At 46.7% G+C, this 8,747-nt stretch overlaps 1 long non-coding RNA gene across 1 annotated transcript; it reads left to right on the top strand.

Annotated features, from left to right (window-relative positions):
- Positions 1–239: 239 nt before the first annotated feature.
- On the top strand, positions 240–8,688 carry LOC306748690. Its single transcript, XR_013771161.1, has 3 exons — positions 240–310; positions 1,694–1,790; positions 1,922–8,688. It is a non-coding gene; the product is annotated as an uncharacterized lncRNA (long non-coding RNA).
- Positions 8,689–8,747: the final 59 nt, after the last annotated feature.

Below are 8,747 nucleotides of genomic sequence, written 5' to 3'. Positions count from 1 at the left end.
CAATGTCAAAAAGGTATGAAATGTCACCGGACAAGTTACTCGTCTCTCTTAACCTCAGGTTACGCGCCTCCAATTATCTGCTCCACAGAAACACTCTGACCTCCGCCTTGATCTGGGAGGGGAAAGTCGCAGAGTCTATAATCATGATCATTATTATTAATTAGTCATCACATGTGACGTGAATTCAAACCGTATTTATAGATGAGGAGGCAAGGAGCAAAGGCACTCTCAACCAGAAGCAGAGAGAGAGGTCTACGAAGTGACACCAAGGAAACGCCATCATTTGATCTGACTTCACTGCATCTGACCGGTAAGAAGCTGAAACCACTTTGTCAATCCGATGTTTGATGTTTGATGTTGCAAATATATGTTTTTCTTATTTCAATTAGTTTTTGTTTGCCATCTGCGTAAAATCATCCAAGTACAGTACAGTGTTGCTGAAAAAAATGATGATATGATTCTTTTCTCCATGATTTGTCAATCAATGTGAACTTGTGAAGGGCTCCATTAAAAACTGCATTGAAATAAGATTCCTTGAGGAATAATAGCGATAATACATTTTAATTGTATCATGCTTTTTTAAAAAAAGGTACTCAAGGGCACTTTACATAGTAAAGTCAGAAACAATTAACCAATAACCTATTTGAAATACACAAATCTGGATTTTCTTTGGACCCGATCAGACCTTTTGACGATAGATTATGGCAACTAGTGAGCGTGTCGTGTTTGAGCGCAACAGACACTTGTTGGTTCTGGCTTTTCTGATTTGACATTTGCTGGTAAATTTCTTTTTTGACTGTTAGAAAATAGAACAAAAATATTGTTGGACATTACTGTGGCCTCTGAGCATTTTTTTGTAATTTTAATTTTAACAGAATTCATGCCGTTTGTGTGCATTTTTACGAAATTATTTTCGAGCAAGAGGTGACGTCTAATTTGGAAATCTGTTTGTTTTTTTTTCGCCCGTATGGCACATTTTTTTTTTGGGGGGGGGAGTAAAGTTGTGTTAAATTCACTTGATGTCGATAGTGTACAACAACAAGTTGAAATTAGCTGTTTGTCTTTCAAACTTTGGTTTGAGCTGCTGCAACTGCATTTACAGTTTGAACTCTGCTTCCTTTACTTTAAGTGCAGCTACTTGATTCAACAACCAACACGCTTCTATCTTGTTCCCTTCATATTGTTGACATCATTTTCAAACTGCTCAAATGTTGTTTTTGAAATTTGGAGACAGATAATCAGTGGGCTGATGTCTGAATTGTTGGGCTTTATGTTTCTAGTTTATTGTAGAAAGACCTTAAAATAGGATTCATCATCCAAAAAGCTTCACCAATGATTTAAACATAGAGAAATATTGTCATTATGTAATGCGTTAATATGCTGTGATTTTACTGGTCCGGCCCACTTGAGATCAAATTGGGCAGCATGTGGCCCCTTCACTAGAATGAGTTTGACACCCCTGTTTAGACCAACAGGGAAACGATTTCTGGATTTTAATTATATTGCCAGATATTATGTGACATATTATGTGACCCATGCTGACAATCTTCCAACAATTAAACTTTATGACATTTTTATATTTTGAAATATGCAATATTACATTTTCAGTGGAATAAAGCATGTTATTATTTTGAAAACAATTTGTGTATAGACATAAAAAATATCCTTTCCATTATTTGTTGTTGTCTTTCAGGAGATGATCATAAGTAGTTTTGGAGGAGGAGGCGGAGAAGAAAACAAAAAAATGACAATGTTCATCAAGACCTTTATCGTTGTTCTTGTACTTGTTGGTAAGTAATTAAAGTAATATATATATATATATATATATATATATAGGACACCAGAACTAAACAGAACATTTTATGATTTGTGACGTAACAAATTATTCTGACCAATCTCTTGATCTCTTAACATGAAACAGCAACCAACAGCCAGCCTGCTGAAGGACTTCTGAGAAACAGATGTCCCAGATCAGTCAATATGACAGCAGCACAATCAACAGCAGCAAGTGCGAACGCAGCAGCAACAGCCGCATCCATTGCAGCAGCAGCAGCAGCAAGATCGGCATTAGCAGCAGCATTAACATCTGGACCCCCTGCTTTAGCTGCAGCCAAAGCTGCAGAAGCCGCTGCTAAAGCTGCTCAACGAGCAGCAATTGCATCTGCAGCAGCATTAAACGGATCAATCACACCAGCAGCGGCAGCAGAAGCAGCAAGAAACGCAACAGACGAAGCCAAACTAGCATTAACTGCAGCTAAAACAGCACTTGAATCAGAACCAACAATAACTGCAGATGAAAAAGACAAAGTTGCAGAGGCAGTAGAAAAAGCATCCGCTGCAGCTGAGAAAGCAGCAGTGGCAGCAGAAATGGCTGCAAGCGCAACGACACCAGAAACTGCAAACGAAGCTGCTGACGCTGCAACAGAGGCCGCATCTGATGCAACTAATGCTCTAGCAGCCCTGCAATTGGTGCTAAAGGAAGCTGTAAACCAGACCGGAGCCGACCCAGAGGTATTGCGACTTTCAGATCTAGCAGAAGCAACAGCAGCAGAAGCAACAGCAGCTGCTGCAAACAAATCAACTGCAAAAACAGCAGAAGAAAAGGCAAAAGAAGCAGCTGAGCTAGCTAAGAACGCAGCTGATGCAGCTGGATCTGCTGCGACCGCTGCAACAAACTCTCAAGAACCTACAGCAGCAACTGTGGCAAGTGCGAACGCAGCAGCAACAGCCGCATCCATTGCAGCAGCAGCAGCAGCAAGATCGGCATTAGCAGCAGCATTAACATCTGGACCCCCTGCTTTAGCTGCAGCCGAAGCTGCAGAAGCCGCTGCTAAAGCTGCTCAACGAGCAGCAATTGCATCTGCAGCAGCATTAAACGGATCAATCACACCAGCAGCGGCAGCAGAAGCAGCAAGAAACGCAACAGACGAAGCCAAACTAGCATTAACTGCAGCTAAAACAGCACTTGAATCAGAACCAACAATAACTGCAGATGAAAAAGACAAAGTTGCAGAGGCAGTAGAAAAAGCATCCGCTGCAGCTGAGAAAGCAGCAGTGGCAGCAGAAATGGCTGCAAGCGCAACGACACCAGAAACTGCAAACGAAGCTGCTGACGCTGCAACAGAGGCCGCATCTGATGCAACTAATGCTCTAGAAAACCTGCAATTGGTGCTAAAGGAAGCTGTAAACCAGACCGGAGCCGACCCAGAGGTATTGCGACCTTCAGTTCTAGCAGAAGCAACAGCAGCAGAAGCAACAGCAGCTGCTGCAAACAAATCAACTGCAAAAACAGCAGAAGAAAAGGCAAAAGAAGCAGCTGAGCTAGCTAAGAACGCAGCTGATGCAGCTGGATCTGCTGCGACCGCTGCAACAAACTCTCAAGAACCTACAGCAGCAACTGTGGCAAGTGCGAACGCAGCAGCAACAGCCGCATCCATTGCAGCAGCAGCAGCAGCAAGATCGGCATTAGCAGCAGCATTAACATCTGGACCCCCTGCTTTAGCTGCAGCCGAAGCTGCAGAAGCCGCTGCTAAAGCTGCTCAACGAGCAGCAATTGCATCTGCAGCAGCATTAAACGGATCAATCACACCAGCAGCGGCAGCAGAAGCAGCAAGAAACGCAACAGACAAAGCCAAACTAGCATTAACTGCAGCTAAAACAGCACTTGAATCAGAACCAACAATAACTGCAGATGAAAAAGACAAAGTTGCAGAGGCAGTAGAAAAAGCATCCGCTGCAGCTGAGAAAGCAGCAGTAGCAGCAGAAATGGCTGCAAGCGCAACGACACCAGAAACTGCAAACGAAGCTGCTGACGCTGCAACAGAGGCCGCATCTGATGCAACTACTGCTCTAGAAAACCTGCAATTGGTGCTAAAGGAAGCTGTAAACCAGACCGGAGCCGACCCAGAGGTATTGCGACCTTCAGTTCTAGCAGAAGCAACAGCAGCAGAAGCAACAGCAGCTGCTGCAAACAAATCAACTGCAAAAACAGCAGAAGAAAAGGCAAAAGAAGCAGCTGAGCTAGCTAAGAACGCAGCTGATGCAGCTGGATCTGCTGCGACCGCTGCAACAAACTCTCAAGAACCTACAGCAGCAACTGTGGCAAGTGCGAACGCAGCAGCAACAGCCGCATCCATTGCAGCAGCAGCAGCAGCAAGATCGGCATTAGCAGCAGCATTAACATCTGGACCCCCTGCTTTAGCTGCAGCCGAAGCTGCAGAAGCGGCTGCTAAAGCTGCTCAACGAGCAGCAATTGCATCTGCAGCAGCATTAAACGGATCAATCACACCAGCAGCGGCAGCAGAAGCAGCAAGAAACGCAACAGACGAAGCCAAACTAGCATTAACTGCAGCTAAAACAGCACTTGAATCAGAACCAACAATAACTGCAGATGAAAAAGACAAAGTTGCAGAGGCAGTAGAAAAAGCATCCGCTGCAGCTGAGAAAGCAGCAGTGGCAGCAGAAATGGCTGCAAGCGCAACGACACCAGAAACTGCAAACGAAGCTGCTGACGCTGCAACAGAGGCCGCATCTGATGCAACTACTGCTCTAGAAAACCTGCAATTGGTGCTAAAGGAAGCTGTAAACCAGACCGGAGCCGACCCAGAGGTATTGCGACCTTCAGTTCTAGCAGAAGCAACAGCAGCAGAAGCAACAGCAGCTGCTGCAAACAAATCAACTGCAAAAACAGCAGAAGAAAAGGCAAAAGAAGCAGCTGAGCTAGCTAAGAACGCAGCTGATGCAGCTGGATCTGCTGCGACCGCTGCAACAAACTCTCAAGAACCTACAGCAGCAACTGTGGCAAGTGCGAACGCAGCAGCAACAGCCGCATCCATTGCAGCAGCAGCAGCAGCAAGATCGGCATTAGCAGCAGCATTAACATCTGGACCCCCTGCTTTAGCTGCAGCCGAAGCTGCAGAAGCCGCTGCTAAAGCTGCTCAACGAGCAGCAATTGCATCTGCAGCAGCATTAAACGGATCAATCACACCAGCAGCGGCAGCAGAAGCAGCAAGAAACGCAACAGACAAAGCCAAACTAGCATTAACTGCAGCTAAAACAGCACTTGAATCAGAACCAACAATAACTGCAGATGAAAAAGACAAAGTTGCAGAGGCAGTAGAAAAAGCATCCGCTGCAGCTGAGAAAGCAGCAGTGGCAGCAGAAATGGCTGCAAGCGCAACGACACCAGAAACTGCAAACGAAGCTGCTGACGCTGCAACAGAGGCCGCATCTGATGCAACTACTGCTCTAGAAAACCTGCAATTGGTGCTAAAGGAAGCTGTAAACCAGACCGGAGCCGACCCAGAGGTATTGCGACCTTCAGTTCTAGCAGAAGCAACAGCAGCAGAAGCAACAGCAGCTGCTGCAAACAAATCAACTGCAAAAACAGCAGAAGAAAAGGCAAAAGAAGCAGCTGAGCTAGCTAAGAACGCAGCTGATGCAGCTGGATCTGCTGCGACCGCTGCAACAAACTCTCAAGAACCTACAGCAGCAACTGTGGCAAGTGCGAACGCAGCAGCAACAGCCGCATCCATTGCAGCAGCAGCAGCAGCAAGATCGGCATTAGCAGCAGCATTAACATCTGGACCCCTTGCTTTAGCTGCAGCCGAAGCTGCAGAAGCCGCTGCTAAAGCTGCTCAACGAGCAGCAATTGCATCTGCAGCAGCATTAAACGGATCAATCACACCAGCAGCGGCAGCAGAAGCAGCAAGAAAAGCAACAGACGAAGCCAAACTAGCATTAACTGCAACTAAAACAGCACTTGAATCAGAACCAACAATAACTGCAGATGAAAAAGACAAAGTTGCAGAGGCAGTAGAAAAAGCATCCGCTGCAGCTGAGAAAGCAGCAGTGGCAGCAGAAATGGCTGCAAGCGCAACGACACCAGAAACTGCAAACGAAGCTGCTGACGCTGCAACAGAGGCCGCATCTGATGCAACTACTGCTCTAGCAGCCCTGCAATTGGTGCTAAAGGAAGCTGTAAACCAGACCGGAGCCGACCCAGAGGTATTGCGACTTTCAGATCTATCAGAAGCAACAGCAGCAGAAGCAACAGCAGCTGCTGCAAACAAATCAACTGCAAAAACAGCAGAAGAAAAGGCAAAAGAAGCAGCTGAGCTAGCTAAGAACGCAGCTGATGCAGCTGGATCTGCTGCGACATTAGCAGCAGCAGCAACAGAACAGCCAGCAAGAGTAGCATCAGCATTACTTTCTGCAGTAGTAGCAGCGACCTCTGTAGCAGGAGCAACAGCAGGAGCCACTTCAACTGCTGCTGGAGCAACATCATCCCCAGCTGCAAAAGAAGCAGTTATGGCTGCAATAGAAACATCCAAATTTACTGCAGGACAACACAGTCTGCAATTTTTAGCACAAATAGCAACACTTGTTGCTGGTGAGGCCAAAAAAGCAGCTGCAGCAGCAGTACAAGAAGCACGAGCAGCATCGCCAGCATCAAAAGCAGAAGCCCTGGAAAAACTTGCAAATGCATCAATAATAGCAGCAAATGCTGCTGAAGAAGCAGCAGAAGCAGTGAGCATGTTAGCCGCGGGTAAACCAACAGCAATTGCACAAGCTGCACAAGCTGCAAAAACAGTGGCTGAAAAATCAAACAATGTTGCACAAATTTTGGCAACAGAATTACAATCCGCCAACGGGCCAGCAGCACTATCAATATCAGCAGCAAAAGCAACAGCAGAAATAGCACGCGCAACAGCTGTGACAGTATCGTTTGCAACTAGCACAGCCATAACAGAGGATGTTGCTAAAGCAGCAGCAGATATAGCAGCAATATCTGCAAAATCATCAACGACTGCCGCAGAAACCGCCCTCCCACGTGTCGACATCACTTCAAATCGCCCTGCAGGAGACTCAACAACTACAGTACCAACAGCTGGACAAAAGTCAGCCCTGTCGACATCCACAGCAGCAGCGGCGGCAGCAACAGCATTGGCGGGCTCACTCGCAGCAGCTAATGGAGCAACAGAATCAGAAGAAGTAAAAAACGCAATAAAGACTGCAATGGACGCAGCTAGAGCCGCCGAGTTATTCGAAGACGGAGAGGTAACAGCAAACTTTGCAGTAGAAGCCGCTAAACGGGCAGCAAAAGCAGCTCTGGCAGCGGCACAAAAAGTACAAAATACAGGGTTGCCAGAAATAGCAGCTGCAGCACAACAAGCAGCATTGGCAGCAAAAGCATCAGCTGATGCAGCAGCTAATGCTTTGACAGCAACAACAATGGAAGCAGTTCAAGCCACTGATGAAGCTGCAACAGACGTGTCAGAAGCAGCAGTGAGGGCACAACAAGCCTTATCGGCAATCACAGCGGAAGAAACAGCAGGATTGCCAATGGCAACACGTGCAGCAATAGAGGTAGCACACACAGTGGCAAACATAGTGGAGTCAACAGCAATTGCAGCAGGAACAATAACAGAAGTCACAGCAGCAAACAGCACAGCATTAACAACATCAATAGCAAGGGCGACAGCTAAATCTGCAGAAGCAGCAGCGAATGCAGCGAATGCCCTTCAAAGTGCAGCGACCACACCAGCAGCGACCCCACCAACAGGACCAGTTAATGCAGCACAATCCGCGGCGGAAGTAGATGAAGCACAGAAGTCAGCAGTGGCAGGTTCGACCGCAGCAGCAGCAGTGGCGGCGGCAACAGCCGCAGCAGCAGCAGCAGCAGTCGACGGACCAGAAGCAGCAGCAGCAGCAGCAGTGGCAGCGAGCGCTTCAAAGGAAGCAGCAGAGGCCGCCGGTGCACTTGCAAGGGGGGAAATCTCAGTGGCGCAGGCAGTGGCTGCAGCACAACAGGCAGCTGAAGCGGCAAACACAGCTTCGCTGAAAGCGATACAGGCGGCAGCAGTAACATCGCCGGCATCAGCAGGGCTACGAGCAGCAGAAGTAGCAGGAGCAGCAGTCAAAGCAGCAAGCGCAGCGAATACCGCGGCAAACGCGGCGGCAAACGCGGCATCTTCAAATTCAACGGAAGACATGCTCGCCGAGGTTAAAGAGGCCGCCGAGGCAGTGGTCAAGCAAGCGGAAGAAGTGGCAGCGGACCTAAAGAAATTAATGCCAAACTCCGCGACGAACCCAGGGGATGCGTCGATAGAAACGGCACTGGATTTGGCAGAGATGAGCGTAGACATGGCGAAACTAATGGAATCGTACCTGAACACAAACACGGCACTAGAAAACGTCTCCGACATGGCGTCGGCAGCGGCAATAGCAGCGGCGTTGGCATCGGCGGCGCGAGGAGCTGCAGCGTCAGCGAGAGTCGCCAACACAGCATCGGCAACGGCAGCAGCAACAACAACAGCAACAGCAGCAGCAGCAGCAACAACAACAACAGGACAATTGGCAGGAAACGCAACAGAAACAGGGGCTGCAATCAGCAACAAATTCAGTCTCTTTTCTGTCACAGTGGCTGTCATGGCCGCTCTCCTTCTATAGGTCAGCTGTCAAGACTCATGGACTCATAGTTTACCTGTTGAATACAAATATCTGGTTTTTATTTAAAGGTATCATTGTAATTATCCAATTAATCAACGTGTATGTCCAAATTATGAATCTTAAATCATTTTTCTTTCTCCAAAGCTGGCTTGTATCGAATCAGAATAATTATATTTATTATTGTATTTATTGTGTACATGTTTGAATATAAATAAATAAATAAATTATATATATATATATATATATATATATATATATATATATATATATATATATATATATATATATAAAGTAAA

Source organism: Taurulus bubalis (genome assembly GCF_910589615.1).
Source record: "Taurulus bubalis genome assembly, chromosome: 16".
NCBI classification, from domain to species: domain Eukaryota; kingdom Metazoa; phylum Chordata; class Actinopteri; order Perciformes; family Cottidae; genus Taurulus; species Taurulus bubalis.
Note: the sequence above shows the minus strand (reverse complement) of the source record. Positions and strands in the feature narration are given on the sequence as shown.